This window comes from Camponotus vicinus, unplaced genomic scaffold (genome assembly GCF_025532165.1).
Source record: "Camponotus vicinus isolate PSW18456_S1 unplaced genomic scaffold, iyCamVici1.0 SCAF_3, whole genome shotgun sequence".
Taxonomy (NCBI): Eukaryota; Metazoa; Arthropoda; class Insecta; order Hymenoptera; family Formicidae; genus Camponotus; species Camponotus vicinus.
The window spans coordinates 21,313-32,620 of NW_028141967.1; positions in this window are offsets into that span (position 1 = coordinate 21,313).

Consider the following 11,308-nt stretch of genomic DNA (forward strand, 5'->3'; position numbering starts at 1 on the left):
TTATAGTTTCGGAGATACGGCAATTCGAAAGATTAAATCTCATTTCCCTGGCGAACGGTGGGTGCTGGAGGGAAAGAGAGTAGGACCTCGTAGACGGCATTGAGGAACAGCAACAAGAAAGGTCCTATACCTCGTCCCGATCGGACATATTGTTTCGGAGATACGGCGATTCGAACGTTTAAATCTTGTTTTCCTGGAGAACGGTGGTTGCTAGAGGGAAAGGGTATAGCACCTCATAGACGTCATTTAGGAACAACAAGACAGGTCCCATACCTCGTCGCGATAGGACTTATAGTTTCGGAGATACAGCGATTCGAAAGTTTAAATCTCGTTTCCCTGGCGAACGGTGGGTGCTAGAGGGAAAGAGTGTAGGACCTCATAGACAGCATTGAGTAACGGCAACAAGAAAGGTCCTATATCTCGTCGCGATAGGACTTATAGTTTCGGAGATACGGCGATTCGAATGTTTAAATCTCGTTTCCCTGGAGAACGGTAAGTGCTAGAGGGAAAGGGTATAGGACCTTATAGACGGCATTCAGGAACGGCAACAAGAAAGGTCCTATACCTCGGCGCAATAGGACTTATAGTTTCCGAGATACGGCGATTCGAATGATTAAATGACGTTTCCCTGGCAAACGGTGGGTGCTAGGGGGAAAGGATATTGGTCCTGATGGACGGCATATAGGATCGGCAACAAGAAAGGTCCTATACCTCGTCGTGATTGGACTTATAGTTTCGGAGATACGGCGATTCGAATGTTTAACTCTCGTTTCCCTGGCGAACGGTGAGTACTAGAGGGAAAGGTTATAGGACCTCATAGACGGCACTGAGGAACGGCAACAAGAAAGTTCCTACACCTCGTCGCGATAGGACTTATAGTTTCGGAGATACGGCGATTCGAATGTTTAAATCTCGTTTCCCTGGCGAACGGTAAGTGCTAGAGGGAAAGGGTATAGGACCTTATAGACGGCATTGAGGAACGGCAACAAGAAAGTTCCTATACCTCTTCGCGATTGGACTTATAGTTTCGGAGATACGGCGATTCAAATGTTTAAATCTCGTTTCCTTGGCGAACGGCGGGTGCTAGAGCGAAAGGGTATACCACGTTTTTTAATGCCCATTAGATGTCCTATAAAATCGGTCCTATGGACTTTAGCTCTAGGACCGATGGTTTCAGAGATAGGGATTTTACGCGAAAATTTTCTGTCCCTCATTAAGAAAGTAAAAGAATCGACCAAAATTGGTATATACCAATCGATAGAGAATCGTCCGAAAAGTATTTCTGGATTATAAGTTTTGGTTCGAATTTCTTTTTCCATTATTCTCTCGCGGTCAGGACTGGGAAATTTTGGGCATATCGCGGTCAGGACTGGTAATCTGGCGGGCACCCGCTGTAAGCTATTCGAATCTTCCGGGTAGGATTGAAAATTTTTATTTTCATTCTTCTACCGATTTCAGGAGTTGGAAATTTTGATAATTTCGCGGTCACGACTGGTAAACTGACGGGCACTCGGGGCAATCTACTCGTATCTCTCGGTCAGGACTGGAAATTGTAATTTTCATTATTCTACCGCGGTCAGGAGTGAGAAATTTTGTGAATTTCGCGGTCAGGACTGTTAAACTAGCAGGTACTTGTTGTATTCTACTCGAATCTCCCGGTCAGGACTGGATCTCTTTATTTTCATTCTTCTACCGAGGTCAGGAGTGGGAAATTTTGAGAATTTCGCGGTCAGGACTGATAAACTAGCGGGTACTTGTCGTATACTAATAGAATCTCCCGGTCAGGACTGGATATTTTTATTTTCGTTCTTCTACCGCGGTCAGGAGTGGGAAATTTTGTGAATTTCGCGGTCAGGACTGGTAAACTAGCGGGTACTTGTTGTAGTCTACTCGATTCTCCCGGTCAGGACTGCAAATTTTTATTTTCATTCTTCTACCGAAGTCAGGAGTGGGAAATTTTGAGAATTTTGCGGTCAGGACTGGTAAACTAGCGGGTACTTGTTGTATACTACTCGAATCTCCCGGTCAGGACTGGAAATTTTTATTTTCATTCTTCTACCAAGGTCAGGAGTTGGAAATTTTGAGAATTTCGCGGTCAGGACTGGTAAACTAGCGGGTACTTGTTGTATACTATTCGAATCTCCCGGTCAGGACTGGAAATTTTTATTTTCATTCTTCTACCGAGGTCAGGAGTTGGAAATTTTGGGAATTTCGCCGTCAGGACTGGTAAACTATCGGGTACTTGTTGTATTCTACTCGAATCTCCCGGTCAGGACTGGAAATTTTAATTTTCATTATTCTACCGCGGTCAGGAGTGAGAAATTTTGTGAATTTCGCGGTCAGGACTGTTAAACTAGCGGGTACTTGTTGTATTCTAATCGAATCTCCCGGTCAGGACTGGAACTTTTTATTTTCATTCTTCTACCGAGGTCAGGAGTGGGAAATTTTGAGAATTTCGCGGTCAGGACTGATAAACTAACGGGTACTTGTTGTATTCTACTCGAATCTCCCGGTCAGGACTGGAACTTTTTATTTTCATTCTTCTACCGAGGTCAGGAGTGGGAAATTTTGAGAATTTCGCGGTCAGGACTGATAAACTAGCGGGTACTTGTTGTAGTCTACTCGAGTCTCCCGGTCAGGACTGGAAATTTTTATTTTCATTCTTCTACCGAGGTCAGGAGTGGGAAATTTTGAGAATTTCGCGGTCAGGACTTTGGCGTCTACGCAAAAGTTCGCGTTGGCACGTAATGACTCCCGCGCGTGCGCAGTAGCTCGCGTATGTTCGAAAAGCTCCTGCGCGTGCGCCGAAGGTCGCGTATGCGCCAAAAGATTCATGCGCGTGCGTCGAAGGTCGCGCATGCGCGGCAAGACTCCCTCGCGTGCGCAGTAGCTCGCGTATGTTCGAAAAGACTCCCGCGCGTGCGCCGAAGGTCGCGCATGCGCCAGAAGATTCATGCGCGTGCGTCGAAGGTCGCGCACGCGCGGCAAGTCTCCCGCGCGTGCGCAGTAGCTCGCGCATGTTCGAAAAGACTTTCGCGCCTGCGCAGAAGTTCGCGTTGGCACAAAATGACTCCCGCGCGTGCGCAGTAGCTCGCGCATGTTCGAAAAGACTTTCGCGCGTGCGCAGAAGTTCGCGTTGGCACGAAATGACACGCGCGCTTGCGCAGAAGGTCGCGCATGAGCGGCAAGTTTCCCGCGCGTGCGCAGTAGCTAGCGTATGTTCGAAAAGACTCCCGCGCGTGCGCCGAAGGTCGCGCATGCACCAGAAGATACATGCGCGTTCGTCGAAGTTCGCGCATGCGCCAAAAGATTAATGCACGTTCGTCGAAGGTCGCGCATGCGCGACAAGTCTCCCGCGCGTGCACAGTAGCTCGCGTATGTTCGAAAAGACTCCCGCGCGTGCGCCGAAGGTCGCGCATGCGCCAAAAGATTCATGCGTGTGCGTCGAAGATCGCGCATGCGCGGCAAGTCTCCCGCGCGTGCGCAGTAGCTCGCGTATGTTCGAAAAGACTCCCGCGCGTGCGCCGAAAGTCGCGCATGCGCCAAAAGATTCATGCGTGTGCGTCGAAGGTCGCGCATGCGCGGCAAGTCTCCCGCGCGTGCACAGTAGCTCGCGTATGTTCGAAAAGACTCCCGCGCGTGCGCCGAAGTTCGCGCATGCGCCAAAAGATTCATGTGTGTGCGTCGAAGGTTGCGCATGCGCGGCAAGTTTCCCGCGCGTGCGCAATAGCTCGCGCATGTTCGAAAAGACTTTCGCGCCTGCGCAGAAGTTCGCGTTGGCACGAAATGACACGAGCGCTTGCACAGAGGTTCGCGCATGCGCGGCAAGTCTCCCGCGCGTGCGCAGTAGCTCGCGTATGTTCGAAAAGACTCCCGCGCGTGCGCCGAAGTTCGCGCATGCGCCAAAAGATTCATGCACGTTCGTCGAAGGTCGCGCATGCCCGGCGAGTCTCCCGCGCGTGCGCAGTAGCTCGCGTATGTTCGAAAAGACTCCCGCGCGTGCGCCGAAGGTCGCGCATGCGCCAAAATATTCATGCGCGTGCGTCGAAGGTCGCGCATGCGCGGCAAGTCTCCCGCGCGTGCGCAGTAGCTCGCGTATGTTCGAAAAGGCTCCCGCGCGTGCGCCGAAGGTCGCGCATGCGCCAAAAGATTCATGCGTGTGCGTCGAAGGTCGCGCATGCGCGGCAAGTCTCCCGCACGTGCGCAGTAGCTCGCGTATGTTCGAAAAGACTCCCGCGCGTGCGCCGAAGGTCGCGCATGCGCCAGAAGATTCATGCGCGTGCGTCGAAGGTCGCCCATGCGCGGCAAGTCTCCCGCGCGTGCGCAGTAGCTCGCGTATGTTCGAAAAGACTCCCGCGCGTGCGCCGAAGGTCGCGCATGCGTCAAAAGATTCATGCGCGTGCGTCGAAGGTCGCGCATGCGCGGCAAGTCTCCCGCGCGTGCGCAGTAGCTCGCGCATGTTCGAAAAGACTTTCGCGCCTGCACAGAAGTTCGCGTTGGCACGAAATGACACGCGCGCTTGCGCAGAAGGTTGCGCATGCGCGGCAAGTCTCCCGCGCGTGCGCAGTAGCTCGCGTATGTTCGAAAAGAATCCCGCGCGTGCGCCGAATTTCGCGCATGCGCCAAAAGATTCATGCGCGTGCGTCGTAGGTCGCGCATGCGCGGCAAGTCTCCCGCGCGTGCGCAGTAGCTCGCGCATGTTCGAAATGACTTTCGCGCGTGCGCAGTAGCTCGCGCATGTTCGAAAAGACTTTCGCGCGTGCGCAGAAGTTCGCGTTGGCACGAAATAACTCGCGCGCTTGCGCAGAAGGTCGCGAATGCGCGGCAAGAGTCCCGCGCGTGCGCAGTAGCTCGCGCATGTTCGAAAAGACTTTCTCGCGTGCGCAGAAATTCGCGTTGGCACGAAATGACTCGCGCGCTTGCGCAGAAGGTCGCGAATGCGCGGCAAGAGTCCCGCGCGTGCGCAGTAGCTCGCACATGTTCGAAAAGACTTTCGCGCGTGCGCAGTAGCTCGCGTATGTTCGAAAAGACTACCGCGCGTGCGTCGAAGGTCGCGCATGCGCGGCAAGTCTCCCGCGCGTGCGCTGTAGCTCGCGCATGTTCGAAAAGACTTTCGCGCGTGCGCAGAAGTTCGCGTTGGCACGAAATGACTCGCGCGCTTGCGCAGAAGGTCGTGCATGCGCGGCAAGTTTCCCGCGCGTGCGCAGTAGCTCGCGCATGTTCGAAAAGACTTTCGCGCGTGCGCAGTAGCTCGCGTATGTTCGAAAAGACTCCCGCGCGTGCGCCGAAGTTCGCGCATGCGCCAAAAGATTCATGTGTGTGCGTCGAAGGTTGCGCATGCGCGGCAAGTTTCCCGCGCGTGCGCAATAGCTCGCGCATGTTCGAAAAGACTTTCGCGCCTGCGCAGAAGTTCGCGTTGGCACGAAATGACACGAGCGCTTACACAGAGGGTCGCGCATGCGCGGCAAGTCTCCCGCGCGTGCGCAGTAGCTCGCGTATGTTCGAAAAGACTCCCGCGCGTGCGCCGAAGGTCGCGCATGCGCCAAAAGATACATGCGCGTGCGTCGAAGGTCGCGCACGCGCGGCAAGTCTCCCGCGCGTGCGCAGTAGCTCGCGTATGTTCGAAAAGACTCCCGCGCGTGCGCCGAAGGTCGCGCATGCGCCAGAAGATTCATGCGCGTGCGTCGAAGGTCGCCCATGCGCGGCAAGTCTTTCGCGCGTGCGCAGTAGCTCGCGTATGTTCGAAAAGACTCCCGCGCGTGCGCCGAATGTCGCGCATGCGCCAAAAGATTCATGCGCGTTCGTCGAAGGTCGCGCATGCGCGGCAAGTCTCCCGCGCGTGCGCAGTAGCTCGCGTATGTTCGAAAAGAATCCCGCGCGTGCGCCGAATTTCGCGCATGCGCCAAAAGATTCATGCGCGTGCGTCGTAGGTCGCGCATGCGCGGCAAGTCTCCCGCGCGTGCGCAGTAGCTCGCGCATGTTCGAAATGACTTTCGCGCGTGCGCAGTAGCTCGCGCATGTTCGAAAAGACTTTCGCGCGTGCGCAGAAGTTCGCGTTTGCACGATATAACTCGCGCGCTTGCGCAGAAGGTCGCGAATGCGCGGCAAGAGTCCCGCGCGTGCGCAGTAGCTCGCGCATGTTCGAAAAGACTTTCGCGCGTGCGCAGAAGTTCGCGTTGGCACGAAATGACTCGCGCGCTTGCGCAGAAGGTCGCGAATGCGCGGCAAGAGTCCCGCGCGTGCGCAGTAGCTCGCACATGTTCGAAAAGACTTTCGCGCGTGCGCAGTAGCTCGCGTATGTTCGAAAAGACTACCGCGCGTGCGTCGAAGGTCGCGCATGCGCGGCAAGTCTCCCGCGCGTGCGCAGTAGGTCGCGTATGTTCGAAAAGACTCCCGCGCGTCCGCCGAAGGTCGCGCATGCGCCAAAAGATTCATGCGCGTGCGTCGAATGTCGCGCATGCGCGGCAAGTTTCCCGCGCGTGCGCAGTAGCTCGCGCATGTTCGAAAAGACTTTCGCGCGTGCGCAGTAGCTCGCGTATGTTCGAAAAGAATACCGCGCGTGCGTCGAAGGTCGCGCATGCGCGGCAAGTCTCCCGCGCGTGCGCTGTAGCTCGCGCATGTTCGAAAAGACTTTCGCGCGTGCGCAGAAGTTCGCGTTGGCACGAAATGACTCGCGCGCTTGCGCAGAAGGTCGTGCATGCGCGGCAAGTTTCCCGCGCGTGCGCAGTAGCTCGCGCATGTTCGAAAAGACTTTCGCGCGTGCGCAGTAGCTCGCGTATGTTCGAAAAGACTCCCGCGCGTGCGCCGAAGTTCGCGCATGCGCCAAAAGATTCATGTGTGTGCGTCGAAGGTTGCGCATGCGCGGCAAGTTTCCCGCGCGTGCGCAATAGCTCGCGCATGTTCGAAAAGACTTTCGCGCCTGCGCAGAAGTTCGCGTTGGCACGAAATGACACGAGCGCTTGCACAGAGGGTCGCGCATGCGCGGCAAGTCTCCCGCGCGTGCGCAGTAGCTCGCGTATGTTCGAAAAGACTCCCGCGCGTGCGCCGAAGGTCGCGCATGCGCCAGAAGATTCATGCGAGTGCGTCGAAGGTCGCCCATGCGCGGCAAGTCTCCCGCGCGTGCGCAGTAGCTCGCGTATGTTCGAAAAGACTCCCGCGCGTGCGCCGAAGGTCGCGCATGCGTCAAAAGATTAATGCGCGTGCGTCGAAGGTCGCGCATGCGCGGCAAGTCTCCCGCGCGTGCGCAGTAGCTCGCGCATGTTCGAAAAGACTTTCGCGCGTGCGCAGAAGTTCGCGTTTGCACGATATAACTCGCGCGCTTGCGCAGAAGGTCGCGAATGCGCGGCAAGAGTCCCGCGCGTGCGCAGTAGCTCGCGCATGTTCGAAAAGACTTTCGCGCGTGCGCAGAAGTTCGCGTTGGCACGAAATGACTCGCGCGCTTGCGCAGAAGGTCGCGAATGCGCGGCAAGAGTCCCGCGCGTGCGCAGTAGCTCGCACATGTTCGAAAAGACTTTCGCGCGTGCGCAGTAGCTCGCGTATGTTCGAAAAGACTACCGCGCGTGCGTCGAAGGTCGCGCATGCGCGGCAAGTCTCCCGCGCGTGCGCAGTAGGTCGCGTATGTTCGAAAAGACTCCCGCGCGTCCGCCGAAGGTCGCGCATGCGCCAAAAGATTCATGCGCGTGCGTCGAATGTCGCGCATGCGCGGCAAGTTTCCCGCGCGTGCGCAGTAGCTCGCGCATGTTCGAAAAGACTTTCGCGCGTGCGCAGTAGCTCGCGTATGTTCGAAAAGAATACCGCGCGTGCGTCGAAGGTCGCGCATGCGCGGCAAGTCTCCCGCGCGTGCGCTGTAGCTCGCGCATGTTCGAAAAGACTTTCGCGCGTGCGCAGAAGTTCGCGTTGGCACGAAATGACTCGCGCGCTTGCGCAGAAGGTCGTGCATGCGCGGCAAGTTTCCCGCGCGTGCGCAGTAGCTCGCGCATGTTCGAAAAGACTCCCGCGAGTGCGCCGAAGGACGCGCATGCGCCAAAAGATTCATGCGCGTGCGTCGAAGGTCGCGCATGCGCGGCAAGTCTCCCGCGCGTGCGCCGAAGGTCGCGCATGCGCCAAAAGATTCATGCGCGTGCGTCGAAGGTCGCGCATGCGCGGCAAGTCTCCCGCGCGTGCGCAGTAGCTCGCACATGTTCGAAAATACTTTCGCGCCTGCGCAGAAGTTCGCGTTGGCACGAAATGACTCCCGCGCGTGCGCAATAGCTCGCGTATGTTCGAAGAGACTTTCGCGCGTGCGCAGAAGTTTGCGTTGGCACGAAATGACTCGCGCGATTGCGCAGAAGGTCGCGCATGCGCGGCAAGTCTCCCGCGCGTGCACAGTAGCTCGCGTATGTTCGAAAAGACTCCCGCGAGTGCGCCGAAGGACGCGCATGCGCCAAAAGATTCATGCGCGTGCGTCGAAGGTCGCGCATGCGCGGCAAGTCTCCCTCGCGTGCGCAGTAGCTCGCGTATGTTCGAAAAGACTCCCGCGTGTGCGACGTATGTCGCGCATGCGCCAGAAGATTCATGCGCATGCGTCGAAGGTCGCGCATGCGCGGCAAGTCTCCCGCGCGTACGCAGTAGCTCGCGCATGTTCGAAAAGACTTTCGCGCCTGCGCAGAAGTTCGCGTTGGCACGAAATGACTCCCGCGCGTGCGCAGTAGCTCGCGCATGTTCGAAAAGACTTTCGCGCGTGCGCAGAAGTTCGCGTTGGCACGAAATGACACGCGCGCTTGAGCAGAAGGTCGCGCATGCGCGGCAAGTCTCCCGCGCGTGCGCAGTAGCTCGAGTATGTTCGAAAAGACTCCCGCGCGTGCGCCGAAGGTCGCGCATGCGGCAGAAGATTCATGCGCGTGCATCGAAGGTTGCGCATGCGCGGCAAGTCTCCCGCGCGTGCGCAGTAGCTTGCGCAAGTTCGAAAAGACTTTCGCGCCTGCGCAGAAGTTCGCGTTGGCACGAAATGACTCCCGCGCGTGCGCAGTAGCTCGCGTATGTTCGAAAAGACTCCCGCGCGTGCGCAGAAGTTCGCGTTGGCACGAAATGACTCACGCGCTTGCGCAGAAGGTCGCGCATGCGCCAAATGACTCCTGTGCGTGCGTCGAAGGTCGCGCATGCGCGGCAAGTCTTCCGCGCGTGCGCAGTAGCTCGCGTATGTTCGAAAAGACTCCCGCGCGTGCGCCGAAGGTCGCCCATGCGCCAAAAGATTCATGCGGGTGCGTCAAAGGTCGCGCATGCGCGGCAAGTCTCCCGCGCGTGCGCAGTAGCTCGCGCATGTTCGAAAAGACTTTCGCGCGTGCGCAGAAGTTCGCGTTGGCACGAAATGACTCGCGCGCTTGCGCAGAAGGTCGCGCATGCGCGGCAAGTCTCCCGCGCGTGCGCAGTAGCTCGCGTATGTTCGAAAAGACTCCCGCGCTTGCGCCCAAGGTCGCGCATGCGCCAAAAGATTCATGCGCGTGCGCCGAAAGTCGCACATGCGCGGCAAGTCTCCCGCGAGTGCGCAGTAGCTCGCGCATGTTCGAAAAGACTTTCGCGCGTGCGCAGAAGTCGCGTTGGCACGAAATGACTCGCGCGCTTGCGCAGAAGGTCGCGCATGCGCCAAAAGACTTTCGCGCCTGCGCAGAAGTTCGCGTTGGCACGAAATGACTCCCGCGCGTGCGCAGTAGCTCGCGTATGTTCGAAAAGGCTCCCGCGCGTGCGCCGAAGTTCGCGCATGCGCCAAAAGATTCATGCGCGTGCGTCGAAGGTCGCGCATGCGCGGCAAGTCTCCCGCTCGTGCGCAGTAGCTCGCGCATGTTCGAAAAGACTTTCGCGCCTGCGCAGAAGTTCGCGTTGGCACGAAATGACTCGCGCGCTTGCGCAGAAGGTCGCGCATGCGCCAAAAGACTCCTGCGCGTGCGTCGATGGTCGCGCATGCGCGGCAAGTCTCTCGCGCGTGCGCAGTAGCCCGCGCATGTTCGAAAAGACTTTCGCGCCTGCGCAGAAGTTCGCGTTGGCACGAAATGACTCCCGCGCGTGCATAATAGCTCGCGTATGTTCGAAGAGACTTTCGCGCGTGCGCAGAAGTTCGCGTTGGCACGAAATGACTCGCGCGATTGCGCAGAAGATCGCGCATGCGCGGCAAGTCTCCCGCGCGTGCGCAGTAGCTCGCGTATGTTCGAAAAGACTCCCGCGCGTGCGCCGAATTTCGCGCATGCGCCAAAAGATTCATGCGCGTGCGTCGAAGGTCGCGAATGCGCGGCAAGTCTCCCGCGCGTGCGCAGTAGCTCGCGCATGTTCGAAAATACTTTCGCGCCTGCGCAGAAGTTCGCGTTGGCACGAAATGACTCCCGCGCGTGCGCAATAGCTCGCGTATGTTCGAAGAGACTTTCGCGCGTGCGCAGAAGTTTGCGTTGGCACGAAATGACTCGCGCGATTGCGCAGAAGGTCGCGCATGCGCGGCAAGTCTCCCGCGCGTGCGCAGTTGCTCGCGTATGTTCGAAAAGACTCCCGCGCGTGCGCCGAAGGTCGCGCATGCGCCAAAAGATTCATGCGCGTGCGTCGAAGGTCGCGCATGCGCGGCAAGTCTCCCGCGCGTGCGCAGTAGCTCGCGTATGTTCGAAAAGACTCCCGCGAGTGCGCCGAAGGACGCGCTTGCGCCAAAAGATTCATGCGCGTGCGTCGAAGGTCGCGCATGCGCGGCAAGTCTCCCGCGCGTGCGCAGTAGCTCGCGTATGTTCGAAAAGACTCCCGCGAGTGCGCCGAAGGACGCGCATGCGCCAAAAGATTCATGCGCGTGCGTTGAAGGTCGCGCATGCGCGGCAGGTCTCCCGCGCGTGCGGAGTAGCTCGCGCATGTTCGAAAAGACTCCCGCGCGTGCGCCGAAGGTCGCGCATGCGCCAAAAGATTCATGCGCGTGCGTCGATGGTCGCGCATGCGCGGCAAGTCTCCCGCGAGTGCGCAGTATTTCGCGCATGTTCGAAAAGACTTTCGCGCCTGCGCAGAAGTTCGTGTTGGCACGAAATGACTCCCGCGCGTGCGCAGTAGCTCGCGCATGTTCGAAAAGACTTTCGCGCGTGCGCAGAAGTTCGCGTTGGCACGAAATGCCTCGCGCGCTTGCGCAGAAGGTCGTGCATGCGCGGCAAGTCTCCCGCGCGTGCGCAGTAGCTCGCGTATGTTCGAAAAGACTCCCGCGCGTGCGCCGAATTTCGCGCATGCGCCAAAAGATTCATGCGCGTGCGTCGAAGGTCGCGCATGCGCGGGAAGTCTCCCGCGAGTGCGCAGTAGCTCGCGCATGTTCGAAAAG